The following is a 24,828-nucleotide window of genomic DNA, read 5'->3' as shown; positions in this document are numbered from 1 at the left end:
CAACACCCCTCTCAAACCAGAATGGAAACGCCTGCCCAAATTCACCACCTGAGAAATGGGGCGGCAAACTGGGGGAGACCATTTCAATCCAACCCTAGTGGCAGAGCTTTGCAGGCTGACGGAACGAGCTGCGAGGTGGAACTTGGAAAACGTTTACAAATGTGAGTTTTGCTAGTCTGTGTATCAGTACTCGGGAGTGTTACTTTGTCCTGAAGGTTGTGTTAGAGCGGGATGAGCAAGATATTATCTATAGACTTGATGAAGCTCAAAATCAACTGCATTCCCATAGCTAGACATTTATCCTGTAGCTCCAGTTAACTTGTAGAACATCAGAGCTTTCCATACAGTTCTGGCTCTAGTTGTCTCCTGTTGGTTGGAGAAATACAACAGCAGGGCAGTGAGAAACACAGAAGCAAGCAGAAGACAGGGGCCGCTAGTCAATAGTCATGGGTGACAGGGGCTTGTGCTAAGATGGAAGTCAGAAGCAAAGGGATTCAGCCGGATACAAGTTATACAGGAATTGATTATTTCCCTAGCAAACAACTTGTTCCAGCAGCATGTAAAAGAGAATAGGATTTATTTTATTATTTTCCAGGCTCCAAAAAAGTCCCAAATCCCACCCACTCTATGAGTATGCATCTCTTAAAGAGGCCAGTTTCTAGCACTCCTTCAGCACCCTGTATTCTCTTGATGCTGGCAATTGAATCTTATACGTGCAAAGCATATGTTCTGACAGTGAACTATGGAGGTCTGTCCCATACACTTATATGTTCATATATTGTCTGCATCAGGCTTCCCCAAGTGGCAGAACACATTTTGTCATTCATATGTGACAGAGTACAACCCCCCATCATCACAGCCAACGTGGCCAATGGCACCACATTAGGAAAGGCTGGTCTACGTAATCATGTTCAGCCCTACAGTGGAGTAAGGAAAATGGTGCTGTGTTGTCAACAGGTGAAGAATAACAGGCTTCAGCACTCTTGAAGTACATATCCTTCTATCTACCTTAGGGGTGTTAGAGGAATCTGGTTTGGGGGTGGAGTCCCCACCACCACCACCACCACATGCCCTCTCACATGATCTCAGGAGCTGGGTTGACTCGACCTGCACCAATTTGGGTAATCTTGCAGTTTCCCACTTTTTTTGTGCAAATTGCAATTTGTGAAAATGCAGATTTGTGCAAATCCACATTTGTGCAAAATTGCAGGTGGGAACACTTACCGAAATTGTGTTTTCCACAAATTGTGGATGTGAATAGCATGATTTACACAAAATGCATGTGCAAATGGGCCTTTACACCTGAAGTTCTGGGCAAGTTGTTCTGTTTACTGCTATGAATTTGCACAAATCATGATTTACATAAATATTCCCACCAGCAGTTTTGCACAAAGTAGGGGCTCATGGATAAAATAAAGTTACAAGCCGTCACAGGCATCTGTGGACCATCTGGCAGTTCATCCTGTGTGTGTCCCTGGTTCGGGCAACCAGCAGAAATCTGGCAAGCAGAGCATGAACTCCATGTGCGGGGGTTTGCCCATCCCTATCAGCCAGCCCTCATCAGTTAGTGATGACAGGATCATTCTATGTCTAGTCCATATAACTTCACACATTTTTCATATATAAGGCATTCCATCCTGCTCTACATTAATTTGCTATTTTAAAACATCCCCATCCCGACATTCATAAATCTTATTTAAATAGCATTTTGAATGTGTCTCATCACAAAATAAGTGCATACACACACACATAATCTCAAAGCACATGTCTAAATATATTTTATCCTAAAATATGTATTTTGAATGCATTTTGGTACATTCCTTGAGCCAAGAATTGCATCGCCAAATTTGGAGTAGTGTGAAATCTGGAAGAAAATTATGTTCTGAACTGCACGCTGGCCATGGAGGTACAGATCAGGTCAGCTCACATCAGAATTCAAAAGTTCATGTAGAGTGAGCAGCAATTGCAAACCTGGACAGAAATATCGCTCATTCACCCAACCCTAGTCTAAAATCACCTACTGAATTAATGACAGAAGCAATATCTGAATGGAGGAGCTCATAGTTCCCAGCTCAGACTCTTAGCTCTCATATACAGACCACGGTACATCTCATACAGTCACTCTATCCACTACAGTCCTCTATTGCAGTTGGACACCCTAACCCTAAAATGCTCTAGCAGCACTTGAAGGGATTGAGCTACTAAATTTCTTTAATGAGCTAATAAAACCATACAACTTATTTGCAACACACTAAAGGTAGCTATATAATGTCTATAGGGCATCCAAAACTTCAATCACCCACTACATGTGGGATTGAGCAGTCAGCACCATCTCCTTTGGACAAAAGAGCCCCAGAAATCCTTAAACCACCTGCATCAAGAGAAAAAGCAGCTGGTCTGGAGAAGCAAAGCACACACCCCCTTCAGCTAAGCAGAGAAATGAAGATGTAACAATGGAGGATGACACTCATAAACTCATCAGGGATGCTCAAGGCCTAGTGGGATTCTAGTTTTGCTTTGTTCTATTCTGCCTTCACTTTGAGAGGGGCGAAGAAATTTCATCAAAACAGGAGAACACAAAGCTAAATTTATTTTGCTGTCTTGTTGTTCATGGCTGTAAACATCACCTCTAACAGAAGGGGGCTGGTAATGAGGACTCAATGGGAAAGACACTATCGTGGAAGACGGACATTTTTGAAATATGCGGGGGAAAGCGCATGCCGTGTGGCAAAGTTTGTAAAATTTTAATTCACATTGTGTCCTTTCTAGCTAACTGGAAAAGCTCAAGGAGAAGAGGTTTCAACTTCAGGGAAAAAAGGGAATGAGGATAACATAACAAATCAGTGCCCTGTAGGTCTATAAGAGCAAAGCATGTTTAGGCTGCCAAGGATATGCAGAATCCAGAAATATTGGCCTAATCTACACCAAGCAGGATATTGTGCTATGAAAGTGGTATATGGTATGTGTCAGTGGGCCCCAACAGTTGTCAGTGTACTTCAATACTGCTATAAAGCAGTAGTGTGGCTCCTGCCTTTTATACGCCACTTTCATACTGGTTCCATAACGCAATATCCTGCTTGGTATAGATTAGGCCATTGTTTCACATTTTTGTCTGCAACAAAACAATGCAAGTGACAGAGAACTGTTGATATACAGTTCTGCATCATGTTCACTAGGCATGTGCTCCGCTCCTATTAGAAGCGCAGAAGCAGGAGCGAATTGGCCTGCTCTGCCTTGCCCAGAGGCGGAGTAGAAGCAGACCGCAGACCCCTAGAAGCAAGGTGAAGAGAAGCAACCATTTTCGGAGCGCTTCTCTTTCCGCAGAGCGCTCCGATCGCCATCTTGAAACATTTCGCCCATAGATAACTGGGTTGTTTTTGAAGCTATCGTTCTGAAAATTCTTGTGCTTAGACAGTCGTGGATGGGGGTCATTTTGAGACTACTCTCACCTCTCTGCATCGTGCGGGTCGCGTGCTATTTTTTTTAAAAAATCGGGTCAACAAACACGGACAGCGCGGGTCAAACGGCGGTTTTTGCCCATAGGATTGCATTGCGGAAAAGAATTGGGGATAACTGGGTTGATTTTTAAGCTATCGTTCTGAAAATTCTTGTGCTTAGACAGTCGTGGATGGGGGTCATTTTGAGACTACTCTCAACTTTCTGTGTCCTTTGGTTCGCGTGCTATGTTTTTTAAAAAAATCGGGTACATTTACAATACAAACGGTAGGGTAAACCCGGCTGCGGCGTGGCGGGGTTTATTTGAAGCGATGACAGGCACATTCAACTCCCAATCCTGATAAGAATTGATCACCTCATGAAGCATCCTCCAATCCCAGCGTTGGAGGGGGGGACTAAGGCAGAGGCACCCTCAGAGCTTTCAACTTTCAGCGTCTTTGTGGGTTGTCGTTCGTGGAGAGAGGAGTTAGTTATAGGTGCTGCTGCTGTGTTTGGACTTTGGAGATAGATTAGGATTTAGCTTGGCGCGTGTGTGTGTGTTTGTTTGCTTCTTTCTGACTTTTAGCTTAGTTTGCTCTGTGTTTTTCCCTTACTTTGATTTAATATAAACTTTATTTTTAAACTTTGGAGTGTGTGTTTGTTTGGTTGGTACTTCTCCTGTTGACCTTCAAAGCTTTTAACGGTCTAGCTCCTGCCTATCTCTCCTCTCTCATCTCACACTATTGCCCCGCTCGTGCTCTTCGCTCCTCTGATGCCATGCTTCTCGCCTGCCCAAGGACCTCCACTTCCCTTACTCGGCTTCGTCCTTTTTCTTCTGCTGCCCCTCATGCCTGGAATGCTCTTCCAGAACACTTGAGAACTACCAACTCAATCACAGCTTTTAAAACTCAGCTAAAAACTTTTCTTTTCCCTATAGCTTTTAAACATTGAGTTTGTTCTGACTCTATACTGTTAGCTTCACCCTACCTGGTGCCTGTTTACACTTCCCTGTGCCTGTTTGCATTCTCTTTCCCTCCTTATTGTTTACTACAACTTTATTAGATTGTAAGCCTATGCGGCAGGGTCTTGCTATTTACTGTGTGGTCTGTGCAGCACCATGTACATCGATGGTGCTATATAAATAAATAAATAAATTAATAATAATAATAATAATAATAATAATAATAATAATAATAATCTTAAAGCCTGACTGTGTTTCATCTTCCTTTTGGTTCTATATACCAAAAAATACAAAAAAATACCAAAAAAAAATATATATTCTCTATTTCTTCTCTCTGTTACTTGGACTCTGTGTGTGACTGTGTGATTGTGTGAGCGTGCTGTGTGTGCAGTGCACTGTTTGTGAAGTGCAACAGCCACTGATTGAGCATTTCAAATCCTGTTTGGGCAAAGCATACACACACTTCTTGTCCCATTTCCCTACATACAGTAGAATTAGACACATGGATTAGCTTTCATGGTGCCAAGTTTGAGGTTTCTAACGTGCAAAATGACAGAGCTATGGAAAGAGGTGTGAATGGGGTGCCCGATTTTCATAAATTCCCCAAAAATCAGGGGATGATGGGATTGCCTTGAAACTTGGCATCCATGTGGACACGTGGATAAGCTATCATGGTGCTGAGTTTGAGGTTTCTAACTTGCAAATTGACGTAGTTGTAGAATGGGACAATTTGGGGTGAGTTAAGCTGTGCCAAAAATCAGGGGATGATGGGATTGCCTTGAGTCTGGGCGTCCATGTGGACACATAGATAAGCTATCATGGTGCCGAGTTTGAGGTTTCTAACATGCAAATTGACGGAGCTATCCCAAGGGGTCTGAATGGGGTGCCCGATCTTCAAAAATTCCCCAAAAATCAGAGGATGATGGGATTGCCTTGAAACTTGGCGTCCATGTGGACATGTGGATAAGCTATCATGGTGCCAAGTTTGAGGTTTCTAACGTGCAAATTGACAAAGCTATCGAAAGGGGTGTGAATTAGGGTTATGGGTGGTGCGTTAGAGGTTAGAGCCGCGCCAAAAATCAGGGGATGATGGGACTGCCTTGAGTCTGGGCGTGCGTGTGTGTCCCTGGATAAGCTCTCATGGTGGTGAGTTTGAGATTTTCAGCGTGCAAATTGACGGAGCTATGGAAAGGGGTGTGAATGGGGTGCCCGATTTTCATAAATTCCCCAAAAATCAGGGGATGATGGGATTCCCTTGAAACTTGGCGTGCATGTATATACCCCCATGAGGTGTCATGGTGCCAAACGTGAGGTTTCTAACTTGAACAGAAAAAAAGTTGTTTACTTTTTTAGCTTTCAATGCAACCCTATGGGGGGGGAACGGAGCTCCGATCCGGATCTGGAGCTCCGAGCGGAGCGGAGATGGGCGGAGCAGGGGCGGGGCGAAGCAGCCCGATCCGAAAATCACAGATCTGGAAGTGAAGCGGAGCGGAGGGTCCGTGCACACCCCTAATGTTCACTATTCCCAGTGGAACAACTCTTTTCTGGTTTTAAGTACACTGCAGTAATATATTCGCAAAGGAGGGATATATGAACAGTTTCCAGGTGCTTCTTGAATTGGTTTGTAGCCCAGATCACTTTGATCCAGATACTAGAAGATCAGGTAGAGGCATTTCATATCCTAATACAGCTGCTAGGAACACACAGTCCCACCATCCTCTTTACAATATCGATAGAAAAGAATGATCCCAACCACATCATGTAGTACAACGAGGTGACTTCATAGAGTTCCCCTTATTTCTTTACTGCATCACTCAATCACTTCACCACTAATAACCAAAGTGACATACACTGTAAAATCATCTAGCAACCATAAAATGCCAACCCTATTTTTTCTTTCCTCAACTGGGTGTCAGGTTCTGTCCTACATCATCACCTGGCAGCCACGGTACACCTTGCCAGGCGCACAGCAGTTGCAGGATCCAGGCTCATATCAGCAGACCAGCTGGGAGCAGCCAGGAAAGGGCTATATAAGAGCTACATTCCCACTCCAGCCTTTGCCACAGCAACATGGTCTCCTGTGCCTGCTGTAGCCCATTCCTGACTTCCTGCAATTCCAGACCTTGTGCTTCATCTGACCATGCTTTTTGCCTCCGGCCCTGCCGCCCACACCCTGGACTCTGACACTGGGTTTGGGAGATGTTTTAAAGTACCCTCGATCGGGAGGAACCTGATCTGGCCTTGCCTTGTTTCCTGCAGACAATTCTGTGCCTAATACTAATACATCTGTTGTGAATAACAAAGAACTACTGTTCGCACTGCAAAAATCCAGCGCAAACCTCTCTAGCGGTTCTCCATCCAAACACTAGATTGTGGAGCGCTTAATCCATGGGTAGGCAGGCCCTGCCCACCAGCAGGCCCCACCCCAAATACAAACTTTAGTCAATGCTTGTCATGAAATTTGCTTAAGCATCCCAGTTTTGACACTTTTGAGGAATTCCTAGTCGCTTCTGAAGATATCACTTCTTTTTTAATATGAAAAAACAACATGATTTGGCATTTTCAGTGAACTGCTGAATAGTAAATTTTCTCATGAAGGCATATTGTGATTAAGATTTTCCACATCCTTGCTTGGTTCACTTATTTTTTTAATTTCCCAAAACGTGATGAGTCATAATCTAGCTATTTGCTTCAGTACTTATTAGATTGGTTTACTAGCCCCAAATCCCTGTGGTGATCTTACCAAATTAAAAATGGTCTTGTGAACAGGCTCATAGATAGAGAACAAAGCAAGCAATCTAGACTTCAGGTTACTGTCCCCTCACAAAATGGCTAATCATCTGATACTGTCAAAGAAAAGCAACGTTGTTTTTTGTCCCCATCTTCTCTGAGTTTTCTTTTAAATTATCTTTCATCCCATCGACACATCTTGTGATGAGGTCAAATACCCAATACGTTCTGCTTGAAATAATGTAACTTAACCAAGATAATGATAAGGTAGGAAGAGATGCCAAAAATGTATCTTAAAATACACTGATTATGCATGCCTTCAGAAAATGAAATTCTTTCTTCATTGATGGAGTTGCTGAAATTAAGGAAAGTTAGGTATGATTTAAGAACATGCAAAGAAGCTACATATACATTTCTTATTTTGATCCATTTGCATAGGCAATCAAGAGTTCATCTAAATGTCTTTACCTTTCAGCACCCAAGGAAAGGCACAGAACAGCTCCATGAGAAAACTAAGAAACCATGCAGCTTGTATCAAACAACAGTCACTGTCATCGTGCAAATGGTGGCAGCTGGAAGTATAAATCCCCATATGGAGGTCCTGGTCTAGAGATGTGAAGGTCTGGGAAAAAACTGGAAAAATTTGAAAAAAAAACAACCTTTCCCCATTATTTTTCTGAAGCCTTTTGCTTTTTCCAAAAAAAAAAAAGAAAAAATGGGGGGGGGGAGGGATGAAGAAAAATGGATTATAGGATGTTTTATTTTAGCATAATGAATAATATTTAAGATAAGGTGTTCATATATTTACTTCTCCAAATGATTTCTAAAAAATATGTACAGTATCAGATTATTACAATTTCTGTGCACAAGGACAAGCAAGTCCTACATTGCAAACTAAGACTACAACTCTCAAATGCAAGAGCAAGATGCATTTCTGCCTCTAGGGGGCAGCACTGCCATTGAAGCAGAGACTGAAACTGATAGTGATAACTTTAGCTCGGAAAATGAATCTGATTAAATTTCATATTCATTGAATCTTGGTCCCCCCTTTTTCTCAGTTCTTTTTATGGGAATGCGTGCTTTATGTCTGCTTGACACTGTGGAGGACTAGCAGAGACATAAATAATTTTCTTTGTTACTAATGTTGATGGTTTTTTCTAGGTTGTTGTTGATTTTTTTTTTAAAAAAAATGCCTGCACTTCATAAACAGGCAAAAACAAAGAGGTTCCTTACAGTTCAGAAGTTTGTAGCTCCATTTCTTACAACAACAAAAAAGTACAAATTTTTAAAAAGTAAATTCAATTCGTAATAATTGTTTCAATACACTACTTTTAAGATACCAAGTGTGATGATTTTATGCCAAATGAACTTGTACATAATTACATTTTAAGTTCCTAAAGTAACAAAGTGAGTTTCAATCTGTAAAAAGTGCTTATAACCCACCCCCCTGAAAATTTCCATTTTTTCCAGGAGGGAAAAACAGTTGTTTTCCATGGCTTCAAAATTCCCGGAGATTTTACATCTCTATCCTGGTCTATCCATTGTACCTATTTCAGCACAATGTTTGAGCCAATATCCGGGGTCAAACTTGATGGGTGGTTGCCAACAGTCCGACCCCTCAATAGGGCCCACTGCCAAGCCAAAATACCACCTCAGCCCAGCAATCCTCTCAGCACTTCTTTGCCCAGGGAGCTGTGGCTGACCTCTGCCATATTAATTTCCCCATAATGCCTCTTGAGTGGCATTGTAGCTTCACACTGGAATGGCACTATGGGCTGCGCAAAGCACAGGTTTACACTTCATTGAACTGACAGTGAAGAAATTACAGAAGTTAAGTACTTTACTGCTTAAGTTTCGGTAGAAGTAAAGTAGTGCTGTATGACAAGGTAGACCTCAACACACAGCTTGCTACAGCCACAAGGGTACTAGCAGCAGATTTGGTCTGATTTGCAATTTGTATCTCAGACTCTCTCAAAATACCTCATCTGATTAGATACATCTGCAAGAGATAACCATTAAAACACAATGAATAATTAAGGCCACCTTAAAGTATAATGAAAAAAATTAAAGTAAGAGTGCTTTCATGTCAGGTTCTTTGTCTTGGCGAAGACATATTTAGCTGCTCCCCCTCTGGCCATTTTTTTTTAAAGGATTGGTTAACTTCTGATCACAGTTCTTAGTGGTGATTAGGCCCAACTATGAGTGCTCTTGTTTGTTCTATAAAAGTTCCTAGGAATGGGGGAAATCGTTACTGCAGAAATAGCACCTTCTAACCAATTAGTTTCCCTGGCACTTGCTCTTTATAACCCCATCTCTTTAAATAAAATAAAATGCTACCAAGGTTAGGCAAACAACTCCACAGGGAATAGATTCTAACCATTAGACCTCTACAAACATGATTTTAACAAATGCTATTTTTACCCTAACTCTCTTTTCTTTTCTTCCTTTGGTGTTATAGGCCCACACTTAAAAAAAATTATCTTAAATTCCCATTGTTTCAGTTCTTTAGAATTCTTATTAGACTGCTTGATTTTAACCAGTGCTATCCAGCATGGCCAATGGTCAGGGGACAATGGGGATTGTAGTCCAAACTACCTGGAGGGCACCAGTTTGGGGGAGGCTGCTCTAGTATGACCAAGAAAGAGACTAGAAGCAAAGCAATGCAGATAGGGGCTGGTTTTGATCCTCATGGGCTCCAACTGACCCCACAACCTCTCAATTTGGCTTTAGGCTGGGAGGGGTAAGGAGTAGGGGTGTGCACAGACCCCCCGCTCCGCTTCACTTGCAGATCCGCCATTTTCCGGATCGGGCCGCTCCGCCCCGCCCCCGCTCCGCCCACTTCCGCTCCGCTCCGCCCGGAGCTCCGGATCCGGAGCTCCGTTTCCCCCCCATAGGCTTGCATTGAAAGCTAAAAAATTATACAACTTTTTTTCTGTTCAAGTTAGAAACCTCATGTTTGGCACCATGACACCTCATGGGGATATACACACGCATGCCAAGTTTCAAAGCAATCCCATCATCCCCTGATTTTTGGCGAATTTTTGAAAATCGGGCACCCCACACACACCATCCCTGCGAGGTGGGCAGGGGAGGAGGGAGGGAAGGCAGGCAGGCATGCAGCTGGCATTTCTGGGGGCATAAGGAAGTGAGCCAAGGATAAGCTAGTAATGCATATAAAATGGAATAAATCAATCAATAAACAAAGGAGGGGTGGAATTAAAAGCAGCAGTGTTGCTCAATAAACAACAAGAAGAACTTTTTTTAAAAGGCTATATCTGTCTTTTACCAGCAATAGGGGGACGTGCCCGGGGGAGGGGGAAGTAGCTGCCAGTTCAAGACACTGACAGCCACAGCTCTGAGAAGAAGTAAAACGCTCACTTCGACTCAGAACAGGCATTGCTCCACCACTGAAAAGTGACCATTCACTTCAACTCATGATAGGCATTGCTCCACCGTTTTACTCTCTTTGGAAGGCTCTAATGGCCTTCCAGTGCAGGAGAGAGTGGGGGCACGTCCACGATGAGATGCCCTAGGGGAGCTCATCCCCTTGCACCACATCGATTCAGTTGTTCCCCAAGGTTAGGGTGGGGAGCAGTGCTGTGTTTCTATCTCTTATTCTTGGCTTAGTATATGATTTCAGGTTGTGTTTGTGCATTTGGTGGGGCTACTGTGTTAAAAAACACGGGGAAAAGCCCGTTCAGATGAAGAAAGAGAAGTTTCCCAGAATCCCAAGTTACCTGTTTTGCCTATGCCCTCCTCCAACTTTGGGATCATCATGACCGGGAGCTGACTCTGCCCCTCAGCCCTTTGAAAAAGGCATTTTTCCCGCCGATTTTTTAAAAACGTCTAGCCCGCGACCCGTACGATGCAGAAAGTTGAGAGTGGTCTCAAAATGACCCCCATCCACGACTCTCTGTGCACAAGAATTTCCAGAACGATAGCTTAAACCCCCCCCCAGTTATCCCCGATTCTTTCCCTCAATGCAATCCTATGGGCGAAAAGCCGAAAACGCAGTTTGAGCCGCGCGGTTGACCCGATTTTCACAAAAATATAGCCCGCGACCCGTACGATGCAGAAAGTTGAGAGTGGTCTCAAAATGACCCCCATCCACGACTCTCTGTGCACAAGAATTTCCAGAATGATAGCTTAACCCCCCCCCCAGTTATCCCCGATTCTTTCCCTCAATGCAATCCTATGGGCGAAAAGCCGAAAACGCAGTTTGAGCCGCGCGGTTGACCCGATTTCCACAAAAATATAGCCCGCGACCCAGACAACGCAGAAAGTTGAGAGTGGTCTCAAAATGACCCCCATCCACGACTCTCTGTGCACAAGAATTTCCAGAATGATAGCTTAACCCCCCCCCCAGTTATCCCCGATTCTTTCCCTCAATGCAATCCTATGGGCGAAAAGCCGAAAACGCAGTTTGAGCCGCGCGGTTGACCCGATTTTCACAAAAATATAGCCCGCGACCCAGACAACGCAGAAAGTTGAGAGTGGTCTCAAAATGACCCCCATCCACGACTCTCTGTGCACAAGAATTTCCAGAATGATAGCTTCAAAAACAACGTAGTTATGTGCGATTATTTGCCGCAATGCAATCCTATGGCGAAATGTTTTCAAGATGGCGACCGGAGCGCTCCGCCTGAACTCGGAGCTCCGAAAAATGGGCGCTTCTCTTCGCCTTGCTTCTGGGTAAGGCGGAGCAGGCCAATCCGCTACTGCTTCTACGCTCCTAATCGGAGCGGAGCACATCCCTAGTAAGGAGCAGAATTGGACACCTCTTCATTCCCCACACATCCAACTTGACAGGCATTCAGCAATTTGACAGAAGTCAGCTTTACTCATTCTTATAGCAGGTCAACTTTTAACACCCTATAGCACATTAAAAAAAAAGAAAGATTGCTTTCATCGCCTCGGTTACAAGCTCTTGGAACTGTTAATGCTTACATTTTAAAAATTATGCATATTATTTATTACTACCACAAATTATGCAGTTGAGTTTCCCGCATTTGGGGAAATCGCAGGGGTCAGCACACCTGGAGTGCGATGGATAAGCCTCACCCTGGGAAAACCAGTGTCATGATCATGTTGTCTCCCCTGCCACTTTGAGCAACCGACCATAACTGTAAGAAAAATCCAAGACCTGCTTGAACTCATTGTATGCTTCCAAATGTCTGAGAAAAGAGAAAGGTCTTAACCTGAAAAGGTAATGAAGTTGGTGCCAGGTGGGCCTCATCAAGGAGATCATTCCATAATTGAGGGGCCACCAATGAGAAGTCCGTCTCCCTTATTGCCAGTTTCTGAGTAATGTGAACTTAAAGGACCATCCTCAGTCATGCACAAAGTTGTTGTACATAACCAGTGGTGCAATGGAATGTATATAGAGCCATTTTTTAATGACTGCATTTATATCCCGCCTTTTTTCCTCCAAGGAACCCAAGGCGGCATACATAATCCTCCTACTCTCCATTTTATCCTCACAACAACAACCCTGTCAGGTCAGTTGGGCTGAGAGTCTGTGACTGGCCCAAAGTCCCCCAATGGGTTTCCATGGCCAAGTGGGGACTAGAACCTGGATCTCCCAACTCCCAGTCTGACACTTTAGCCAATACACCACAATGGCTCTTTCCATTTGGACTGGAAGACTGCTGAAACTGTGAATGGGTACTACATTAGGAACTTCAAGTGAAGATACATATTCACCTAGTCTAACTGCACAGAGTGTTCCTGCTTCAATAAGCATTTGAAGGAGCTGGCTTCTTCACACAGATCTACACTGTTGGATTAGAACATTCTCATTTGAAACCCAAAGTAGGGATGGATGGAATTACAAGATTCTGTTAGGCAGACTCCATTCCATATTCTATTATGCTGAATACATTCATTTGTTCCACCAGAAGCATAGAGTGAAAATGGAACATGGAACAGCTTCCACTGTCCACCTCTGCCCAAAGGTCTCTGATCGAGTGAGGGGAAGGTAATGAAAACACCATCAATCCACCTCTTTCAGGAGGTGTTTTATTACTTCCCCCACACTTGACCAGAGACCTTTGCGATGTAAGACAGGGATCTAGCACAGCAGAGGAGAACAGTGTTTGAACCACTTCATATGACCCAAGGTCTCCAAGGCACAGAGAGAAAGCCAACACCCCCTTTCCCACACCACATACCCTCCACTTATTTAATGAGCAGTTCTGGAACCCACTAGCAAGTAAAGTCAGAGGTCTTTGGATCACTCTGGAAATGTTTCCTCCCACATTGAAAAGAAGGCGTCCAGCCTGGTTTCCTTATTCCAAACTTACAGAGAAGTAATAGCAATAGGCATGGCATTCATAAATATCCCAGCAATAGAAAGAAGGAGCATGTTTATATTTCACTTTTGTGCGATGACTGACAACTTCACCAATTATCCATGAAATGATATCCTGCACACACTGAGGGTTCCTTTTCAATCTCAGTCTCACATTCATCAATTAACCTACAGTTGTTATAATAAACTTGTGCATTTCATAAGATGGGTGTGTTCTTTGTAAGCATTTCCATTTCCCAATTTCACTTTAGGGAAACATTTATTTATTTATTGCATTCATTACATTTATATTCCGCCTTTGTTCCTCCAAGGAACCCAAGGTGACATACATAATTCTCCTCCTCTTCATTTTATCCTCACAACAACAGCCCTGTGAGGTAGGTTGGGCTGAGAGTGTGACTGGCCCAAAGTCACCTATTGAGCTTCCATGGCTGAGAGGGGACTAGAACCCAGATCTCCCAACTTCCAGTCCAACACTCTACTCACTACACCACACTGGTTCTCATTTGGCATTGTGCATGAACTGGATATTTTCTGTTGACAATAGGCTTAAAATTCCAGTTTGCTAAAGAGAAGTCAAGGCTCACACTTCGCAAAAATGTATTCTTCACAGTTATTAAAACTCTGTTTCTGCTCAATATTTCTGCACTCTCCTGTTTTCATTCATGCATGAAACAATGTTCCCTAGTTGCTATCTACATTCATCCTTCTGTTCTGGCAATCTTAAAATTATTTTGAATCAATTAAGGGCCATAAAATAGAATGGAAAAATTAATATGCATTGCCAGAATGACTGCTGCGGCCAAGAAAGATGAAGACAGCATTAAAAACTCCATGGCAAGCCTACATACAATATACCACCACCCAAATATACTTTTAGTATTGAATTTACATCAATAACTTAAGTATCTCTATTAGTCCTCTTCTTGTTACATAAATTAAAAGTAACTAAATTACTTCTACAGTTTTCCCTTACTCATCAATATAGGCGACATTTGCTGATGCACATTACCAGATCTGCCTCATTAGTTTATTTTAAAAAACCCTAAATCATACTTTCATATTTTTTGATGCACATTATCTGATCTGTCTCATTAGTTTCTTAAAAAGCTAGTGGGAAGTCGCAGTTTTGCTAATGTTTCTATTAATCTCGTCTTTTGACAATTTTTCACATCAGAGATTCTATGCGATATAATAATGGAGCATAAACTAAAGAAATGGCAATAATCTGAACATTGCATATTACTTTGTACTATTTTCATTTCTTTTTAACTTCTCTTGTTTTTCATATCCAATTCTGCCTGTCTATTATTTATTTATTAAAATATTACTAAACCACTCTTCATCCTTACAGATACCAAGTTGGTATACTAAAACATGAACAATTAGCTGTGTACAAAAAAAATAAAATAATGACCAAAATTAGTTACACAAAATAAGATATATAATATAACAACAAAACAATATAACCATTAGAATACAACTGAAGGGCATCTGAAACTAGAAGAGACTATCTAAAGAACACTCTTATATTTTTGCTCTTGGCAATTACTGTTCCTCACTTCAATTAATTACAGACTAGTAATCTATAACAGTGATCTTGATTAAATGATTGCACAAGAGATGGTCATTACTCCCTTGCACTAAATGCAAAAGTATTATTAATCACAAGAGCAGAGATGTACATAAGATATAATCCATATGATTTGGGGGGCTACAGGAAAATATTTGTTGGGGAGAACAATCCTGTAACCCCTCCCCCCACAGATAGAGTCTGGGATGGCATAGACTTGTTTGGTTTCCAAGCTCAGACCTCAGAGCCAAGAAACTGTGCTTCCCACCCCATCGAAGCTGGTGTGGAGAGAACCATGCCAGCTACCTCTCCGGGCTCTAAAAATGGAGCACTGAGATGAGGAAAAGGGGCTATTCCTGGGAGCGGGGAGGGCAGGAGATCAGGGCAACATGTACTATGGCCACCTCTGCCTTTAAGATGCCACTGCTAGATGGGTGAAATCGCCCATCTAGCAGAAATGCAGGGTGGCTAGAGGATGGAGCTTCCACTCTCCTCCCAGCCAGCATTGGATACTTGGCAGCCTCCAAGTTCAGAGGCTGCTGATTATCTGGATAGGATAGTTAAAATTTTAGAGAGTCAGACTCAGGTCTTGTGAAGCTGAGGGGAGAACAAAGCAAAGACAGACAGGGCTGGGTGGGAATAGGAACAGATGATATGTAGATAGCACCATCGAGCCGTACATTTGGAAAAATACACACAAAAATAAGCATGAATTTTCACATGGGGGAAAAAAAGCTCGCAATCTCATATGGACTCAAGTCGGAATGAGCTCTGAGATGGACTTCTGAGGACAGGTTTTGCTGATTCACACGTTCCCATGTACGAATTATGATTACTCTACATCTTCCAGTTAATAACGTTTCGGAAGGCTGAATGGGTGAAATACTTCATAATCTCCCTTCATGTTGACTGCAATGAGCTTCCAATTAATGAGGGTGAACTTGCTGTAAAACAATAGTTTCAGCTGCATTATAAACTGGGAAGGAAAAAAAAGGGAGGGTGGGTTTTTTGTGTTTCCTTTCCCCTTTTATTGCATACCTGAAAAATGCATTCTCTGCTCTGGTTAGTGTTTTGGACTATTTCTCTGGGAAAAGAGCAAATCATTAGCTAATTAGCCAAAAGACCTGGGACTTCAGCTTTCTGGACAATTAGTACATATTACATTCAGAAGGTTACTTGAGAGCCAGCCATGTAACCTCCCCTTGCATTAATCATTCGAAATAAATGAGCTTGGGGTCAGAAGTAATGATTCCACATAACTTTACAAATAAGAATAATTTATACCACCTTAATATTATCACTTCTGGGGCGGCCTGCAGAAGGTACTAAGAAATAAATGCAGTTTTAAAAGCCAGCAGTGAAGAATTAGCAATCCAGTTACAATAGCAGAAGGCAATTTCATGGGAGCAAGACAACAGAATGCTCCAGACTAAATTTTGAAGGCTCCAGCAGCCAACTCAAGAGTGCTTTGAAGATGAATTTGTGGCAGCAAAGGTGAGAAAATAAATTGTAATAAAACTCTGGGCTACTGAGATTTAACATCTGGATTTAAACCTGTAGCAAAAAAAATATGATATGGAGAATGTGGAATTTGCTCATTAAAATACTGTTTCATTAATAGAAGTCTTGCAGCCACATTTTAAAGTGGGGCCTCATAGGGAGGTTTCTAGAAATTCTACTCATCATCCAATTTCTACTTGGATTTTGGCATTTGGAATCATTATGTGGTGTGGTTTCTGAAGCAGAATTGAAGTACTAGGGATTTCCCATTGTTATAACTTTTTATTTCTGACTCTTGAAAAGGGCCGGGATAGTTTGCTCCAGCTTTCAGTTCTCCCCCTCCCTCCCCTCTCTACATTACCAGGGCGGAGGTTTCTCAACTTTGATGTGACGCGATGCATGATTTCATCAAGGTTCGTTTTCTGCTTCATTTTACCAATATGCATGACCACTTGTGTTTATCGATAAAAAAAAAACTACCAAAAAAAAGAGCAAACGATGCAAAAGATGTGGTTATATCAAGATTCATTATGTGTGGTGCATCAGGAGTCAGGGGCGGTGCTACCATAGAGGCCACTCAGGCGGCCGCCTAGAGCGCCAAGCTAAGAGGGGGGCCGGGCACAGTGCAGCACTCACGCTCGTTGGCTGTAAGCCAGGCCGGCCTGAGGATTCAGCTGGGCCTGGGTGAGTGAGATGGCGCCCCACACCCGCCCAGCTGAAGCAAAGCCAGGGACGCTGGGGTGGGGGTGGGGCGGCTCCACGTTTGGACTTCCGGAACATGCCCGGAAGAGAGAGAGAGAGAGAGAGAGAATGTATGGGTGAATGGGGTGCATGCGGTCTTTGAGTGAATGAGTGTGTTTGTTTGGAGTGAGTGATGCTGAGTGTGTGTGTGTGCGTGTGTGTGTGAGTTGGGGGGGATGATTTGGAGGTGATATTCCTATTAAATAATGCATTTTAGACCCATAGATGTTCCTTTCCAATTTGTTTGCTATAATTGGCATGACGTATTTCTTGCACTTTAAAATAAACTTAGCAGTTTCAAGTTTTGTGCTTCTTATTTTTTCCAGGAAACATATGTTCTTAAAAATCAAAGTTGGCATTTTGGGGTGGGTGGGTGAAAGCAGCTCACCTTGCCTAGGGCGCAAAATAGTCTGGCATTGGCCCTGTCAGGAGTGCATTTGCACATCACTAAAAGTCTTGATAAAATGTATGCATCATCACATCATCCTGTTTTGCAGTATGTTAATTAGGGATGTGCTCCGCTCCGATTAGGAGCGTAGAAGCAGTAGCGGATTGGCCTGCTCCGCCTTACCCAGAGGCGGAGTAGGAGCGGACCGCGGACCCCCTAGAAGCAAGGCGAAGAGAAGCGCCCATTTTTCGGAGCTCCGAGTTCAGGCGGAGCGCTCCGGTCGCCATCTTGAAAACATTTCGCCATAGGATTGCATTGCGGCAAATAATCGCGCATAACTACGTTGTTTTTGAAGCTATCGTTCTGGAAATTCTTGTGCACAGAGAGTCGTGGATGGGGGTCATTTTGAGACCACTCTCAACTTTCTGCGTTGTCTGGGTCGCGGGCTATATTTTTGTGAAAATCGGGTCAACCGCGCGGCTCAAACTGCATTTTCGGCTTTTCGCCCATAGGATTGCATTGAGGGAAAGAATCGGGGATAACTGGGGGGGGGGTTAAGCTATCGTTCTGGAAATTCTTGTGCACAGAGAGTCGTGGATGGGGGTCATTTTGAGACCACTCTCAACTTTCTGCATCGTACGGGTCGTGGGCTATATTTTTGTGAAAATCGGGTCAACCGCGCGGCTCAAACTGCGTTTTCGGCTTTTCGCCCATAGGATTGCATTGAGGGAAAGAATCGGGGATAACTGGGGGGGGGTTTAAGCTATCGTTCTGGAAATTCTTGTGCACAGAGAGTCGTGGATGGGGGTCATTTTGAGACCACTCTCAACTTTCTGCATCGTACGGGTCGCGGGCTAGACGTTTTTAAAAAATCGGCGGGAAAAATACCTTTTTCAAAGGGCTGAGGGGCAGAGTCAGCTCCCGGTCATGATGATCCCAAAGTTGGAAGAGGGCATAGGCAAAACAGGTAACTTGGGATTCTGGGAAACTTCTCTTTCTTCATCTGAACGGGCTTTTCCCCGTGTTTTTTAACACAGTAGCCCCACCAAATGCACAAACACAACCTGAAATCATATACTAAGCCAAGAATAAGAGATAGAAACACAGCACTGCTCCCCACCCTAACCTTGGTGAACAACTGAATCGATGTGGTGCAAGGGGATGAGCTCCCCTAGGGCATCTCATCGTGGACGTGCCCCCACTCTCTCCTGCACTGGAAGGCCATTAGAGCCTTCCAAAGAGAGTAAAACGGTGGAGCAATGCCTATCATGAGTTGAAGTGAATGGTCACTTTTCAGTGGTGGAGCAATGCCTGTTCTGAGTCGAAGTGAGCGTTTTACTTCTTCTCAGAGCTGTGGCTGTCAGTGTCTTGAACTGGCAGCTACTTCCCCCTCCCCCGGGCACGTCCCCCTATTGCTGGTAAAAGACAGATATAGCCTTTTAAAAAAAGTTCTTCTTGTTGTTTATTGAGCAACACTGCTGCTTTTAATTCCACCCCTCCTTTGTTTATTGATTGATTTATTCCATTTTATATGCATTACTGGCTTATCCTTGGCTCACTTCCTTATGCCCCCAGAAATGCCAGCTGCATGCCTGCCTGCCTTCCCTCCCTCCTCCCCTGCCCACCTCGCAGGGATGGTGTGTGTGGGGTGCCCGATTTTCAAAAATTCGCCAAAAATCAGGGTATGATGGGATTGCTTTGAAACTTGGCATGCGTGTGTATATCCCCATGAGGTGTCATGGTGCCAAACATGAGGTTTCTAACTTGAACAGAAAAAAAGTTGTATAATTTTTTAGCTTTCAATGCAAGCCTATGGGGGGGGGAAACGGAGCTCCGGATCCGGATCCGGAGCTCCGGGCGGAGCGGAGCGGAAGTGGGCGGAGCGGGGGCGGGGCGGAGCGGCCCGATCCGGAAAATGGCGGATCTGCAACTGAAACGGAGCGGGGGGTCTGTGCACACCCCTAATGTTAATGCATGTTGATACATTGCTAATGCAGAGAGTTTTGGGACCAGGTTATTTGAAGGGCCGCTTATACCTGCCTATATGAACCTGCCCAAGTCTTGAGATTGGCTACAAAGGCCATGGATAGAAGCCCAGCATTATTAAGCTAGAAGCAGGGCCTTTTCCATCATGGCTTTGTCCTATGGAACTCCCTCATTACAGGATGAGCCATTGGGTCTCTCATTGATTTGTTTTAAATGGACCCTGAAGACCTGACCCACTTAAATCGTTGGCCTGAAAACGTCTAAACTGCGGATGCTTCCCTCTGTCCCCTCCCCCCAATTTCATTAATACACTTCCTGGTAAACATAAACCATTCACTCTTTTGCGAACAAAATAAAAGAGGAAGAAGAGAGATGTGGCGTCCAGATTGTGTTCTTAAAGAAATGGGTTTATTTTATAAAACTGAAAGCACAAAATGACAGAAACTAAGTTTATCTTATTTTAAAAATGCAAGCAGAAAATGTTAGAAATTAGGTTTATCTTATAAAAATGCAAGTAGAGAATGACAGGTTTATCTTATTGAAAAATGCCAGCAGAAAAAAAGGTTTATCTTATATAAATGGAAGTAGAGAATGACAGAAACTTGGTTTATCTTATTAAAAAAAATGCAAGCAGAAATCAGTGATATCCAGATGTCGCAAACTAAAAACAAAACAAAAACCAATATCTCAGTTTATGAAGCAGCAAAGACAGCAAAAGTGAAAACGAGCTTGTCAGGGATCAGCAAAACCACATTCCACAAGAGGATAGAAAACAGGCAAAGTAATGTGCACCCAACCTTTTTGCCTTTCCCTTCTTGGGGCTTTTCTGCTGCCACCAGGGCAGGATCCACACTACTGTTTTATAACGGTATTGAAACACACTGACAACTGTTCCATGTACCATTATCAAACTACTTTCATAGTGTTATATCCTGCTTGGTGTAGACCTGGCCCAGGTGGAAACCTCTGTTTTTCTGGCTACCTCCACCAACCCAGCTTCAAAACACTTTGGTTCTCAAGTAACTACTTTAGGTAATGTGGGCGATGATTATTAGATATTGCGTGAATAACAGCAAACAGAAGAGACTGCAAAGTTTCAAACAGAGTTTGAAAGTTTACTGGAGAAAAACGTTAATAGGAAAATGTTTTAACATCCAAATGGGTATGCATATGCACAGCTCACATATGCACAACTGCACATATGCACAACTCACACAAAAACCTTATGAGGAACAGAGGGGATCTACACAGCGTACTGAAGGCGCACGCAAGAGCTTTCAGTGCGACCCGAAAGCGCGTGTGTAGATCCTGCTGGAAGAGGAAGAGGCGGAGGCGGCGGCTGGGGAATCCGGCCTCGTCCTTGCCGCTGCCGCCACCCACCTCCCCGCCGGCCTCGTTCCAGCCACGGGGGTGGGGGGTGAGACCCCCTCCCGCCACGGACCAGGTTCCTCCTTCCCTGCCCAGGCCAGCCCCAGCCCCAGCACGTCCTCCGGGCTGATCAGGAGGCCGGCGGGGAGGTGGGCGGCGGCGGCAAGGACGCCTCCTCCTCCGCCTCTTCCTCCGCCTCTTCCAGGGCAGGATCTACACACGCACTTTCGGGTCGCACTGAAGGCGCTTGCGTGCGCCTTCAGTACGCTGTGTAGATCCCCTCCAGGATAATAAAATAACCAGGGAAAATATATCCAGCTAGCCTAACTAGATGGTGTCCCGATTTCCCCCCCTCTCCCCACCTCCAAGCCTCCATAAGGGTATTTTCTTGTTCACCTTTGCTCTAAATTTCTGTTCCTAAGCTTTCCCATCTGACTTCAACCTTCCTGAAAACTCTCATTTGCTTCTTCCTGAGCAGACACCCTGGCTACTATAATCTAATTAAACCTTTCAATTCAGTTCAGTCCAGTTTATTACGCTAAATAACCAGCATATCAGAACAATTGGAACAATAATACAGTTAAAAATGAGAGATTAAAAGTGGGCCTATACAAACGCCAATAAAAGAAAACAAGAGAGACCCAGCTGTAGAACCTTCAACAATGTTGATTTGTCGCTTCTCTTCGACAGAATCTAGCGACTTTAGCCCTGACCTCAGAAAAGTAAACGGTTGAGATTTTGGTAACTGGGGCACATTGCGTTGAATATTGGGGCACACACTCAAAAAGGATTTAACCCAGTGATAACTGAAACCCAAACTACCGTAAATACCAAAACTATACAAGTCACCGTCCTTCAGTCCAACGTATCACACCATATGACTGTGAGGCTAACACTGGGGTGGGGAGAAGAGAACTTATCTGTGACCTTGGGCTCCTTAGGGAGAGAGTGAAATATAAATTGGAGAACTATTGTAATTGGCACATGTGTCACACATTGACTGGGTGATCTTTTTTTAACTGGCAAGTTAATACATTCAGAAAAGGAAAAATCAAAACAACTAACCCCCTTGCTAGCACCCCACAGTTCAATGTATAGAAACCCAGTCCTAGTGATCTTTAAACAAGGGGGGCACCCAATGATTCACAGGAATAAGGCAGGGCATCACTTGATAAAATCCCCCCAGTTGATCAGGATGGCAATATTTTCATAGCACACCTAGGATTATAGCATTCTGACAGGTTCCAAGTCCATTCAGGAAATACCATGAGGCCTTCTCTGAGTATTCCTACCACTGGGTGTCTGCTGAGGAAAGAGTCTTTTCAGTGGTGGCACCCTAGCTGTGGAATCCTCTCCCCAGAGAACTCAGTTTGTTACTTATTTTCATGTCAGTTTGACACTATGGGTTGGATCCAGGATTTACCTTCTGTGAAAGAAAGGGGTCCATACACAGAAGGTTCCTCCAGCCAATTTCAGAATATGCTCCTCCCACTCCAAACCACAATTGGCCCCATTCAGCAGGGCTCTTGACTCTCTGTGTAGCATTGCCAGGTGTCTGGAGGGACTGCAGTGGGAAGGGCGGGTGGTGAAGTCCACTTCCACTAGCGCAGTTGATCCAGCATAAACCTGGATTGAACCCCAAGGAAAAACCTTTACTTTTCCTAGGCTTCTTAATTTCTTCTACCTCTAATTTATTTTATATTTCACATTGTTCTTATGCAGCTTTCGTATGGTTTACTATCAATTTGTTTCATTGTATGCATTTTTGTTTTGTTTTCATTCTTCTTACAAGCCACACTGAGAACTTGGTTATACGGCGAGTTACATAAATAAATATATAAACTAAATGGAGTACACGTAGCACAACCGGGGATTGTGCTGTGTTCCCAGGCAATGCTACACACCCATCTCAGTTGTCAACAGGACTCAGATGTAGTAAGGGGACCATGTTTTTATCATACATGTTGTGTATGTAGCTTAAAAGAATTTAGAATAGTAAAGAACACAGTCATATCAAAATAATTGAAATAATATAGGTCAGTAAGGGAGATCTCCAAATTCCTAACTGCCCACATTAGATTTTCTCCACAACGTAACAAGTATGCTCTTTTTAAGAGTATCAAAAGCAATTGTCATCTCTCCATTGCACAGGAAATATACAAAGGAGTTATTTGGACTGTGTTTGGAACAAAAATGATGCCTGCTAGCAAAACTTACGCCTTGGAGTAGAAGCCTTAAAAATGTCTTAGCTAGTCCAGGAGTTAATTATAACTTAATTATTCTCACCACTGCAGTAAACTAGCTTGATCAGAAAGCCAGAGATTGATAGGAGCCTTTGAGTCAGTCATTTCCTTAATGCTTGTAATTAACTCACACAGGAAACATGGGCTTTCTTTTCCTCTCATTAGCAATGAAACACAACAAAAACACAACAAAACTGTTAACAGATTGTGCAGTGTAGAGCTTTGATCACGAACAGTCAGATAAATTGGGCAATGCAAAATGCAATCCGAAGGATATGCTTGCAATCCAATATTAGTTTTGGCTCTCTCTCTCTCTCTCTCTCACACACACACACACACACACACACACACACACACACACACATATATGTGTGCCCTCCCTCCTCCCCAATTCAGCAGGTGTGCTATGATAAATGTGCTGTTATTCCAAAAGGCATTCAGAATTATACCTCAGAGACAAAGCTAGCCATTTGATTTCTCAAGCTGTGCAGGTTAACATATGCTTCCTCCCACAATTCTCAGCTATAAGAAGATTATTGCAGCACATAATTAACAGTGCTGCAGGCAGAAACAGTTGCAATGCTTGAAGTAAGTGGCTGAGAGACATATCTGAGTGCTTGCCTCTGTGTTCAGGGTAACATGTCTTAGACAGCTTCTGTCACTGCTGGCTGGCAGAGTACGCACATCCTAGGATACAGAAGGCTTTATTGCTCTTTATGCCAGTCTGCTAGTGGGCATCTCTTCTTCCTTATCATGCAAGGAAAGCATGTAATTTCTGCTCCACTGCTGGGCATGGTTCAATTTGAGCTAAGTCTTTGCTTAGAACTCATTTTACAGGGCCAAGATTCGATCCTGGAACTACATTCACACATTTGGAATATAGGAGCCTACCTTATACCACAACAGACTAGGAATATGGGAAGCTGCTACGTACTGAGTCAAACCATTGGTCCATCTAGTCCATTGTTGTCAGCTCTACTGCCACTGTAGGGCTAAGGAAGCCCAACATGGCACGCTCCAGATGTTGTTGGGCTTCAACTCCCATCAGCCCCATCCAGGGTGGCTAGTGGTCAGGAATGGGTGTTGTAGTCTAAAACATCTGGAGGGCACCAGGTTGGGGAAGACTTGGTGAGGGAGTGGGACCTGAATCAACTGTCATTTTCCCCAAGCCGACGCAAACCCTGAAATATTTTACATCAATTATTTTGAAATATTCTCACAGTTATCAGTAGTGAGTGGAATCTTCATAACATCATTTGAAAACTCATTTGAAGGTTGAAAAATGACTTTAAAAAATAACACTTGGTTATCTAAATGAAAAAAAGTTTAGTACACCTACATAAGTGATCTTGTAAACACCCTTTAATTAAAATGTAAACAAGTATATTTCCTTGTTGCCATCAAAATATGAATTAGTATAAAAGCAGATACTGATAGAGCACTAAAATTAGAGAAGTGCCTTCTAGGATAAGCTGCTGTATCAGAGGCATCTCTCCAGCTACTTGCATAGCCCATGATGTACAGATTTTGTTATATTTATTTCATCAGCCTTTTGCAGATTGTTGGGCATCTTTTGCTCCATCATCTGTTCAT

The 24,828-nt window shown here is 43.3% G+C and overlaps 1 protein-coding gene and 1 non-coding gene across 2 annotated transcripts in view; both read right to left on the bottom strand.

Annotated features, from left to right (window-relative positions):
- Positions 1–24,828, bottom strand: part of CNTNAP2 (contactin associated protein 2) — a 1,454,514-nt gene that overhangs the window by 843,759 nt on the left and 585,927 nt on the right. The window lies entirely within an intron of this gene.
- LOC134413447 (U1 spliceosomal RNA) lies at positions 12,075–12,239 on the bottom strand. The gene has a single exon (XR_010026471.1). It is a non-coding gene; the product is annotated as a U1 spliceosomal RNA (small nuclear RNA).

This window comes from Elgaria multicarinata, chromosome 1 (genome assembly GCF_023053635.1).
Source record: "Elgaria multicarinata webbii isolate HBS135686 ecotype San Diego chromosome 1, rElgMul1.1.pri, whole genome shotgun sequence".
Lineage (NCBI taxonomy): Eukaryota > Metazoa > Chordata > Lepidosauria > Squamata > Anguidae > Elgaria > Elgaria multicarinata.
The sequence above is the reverse complement of the archived record's forward strand: the minus strand, read 5'-3'. Positions and strand labels throughout refer to the sequence as shown.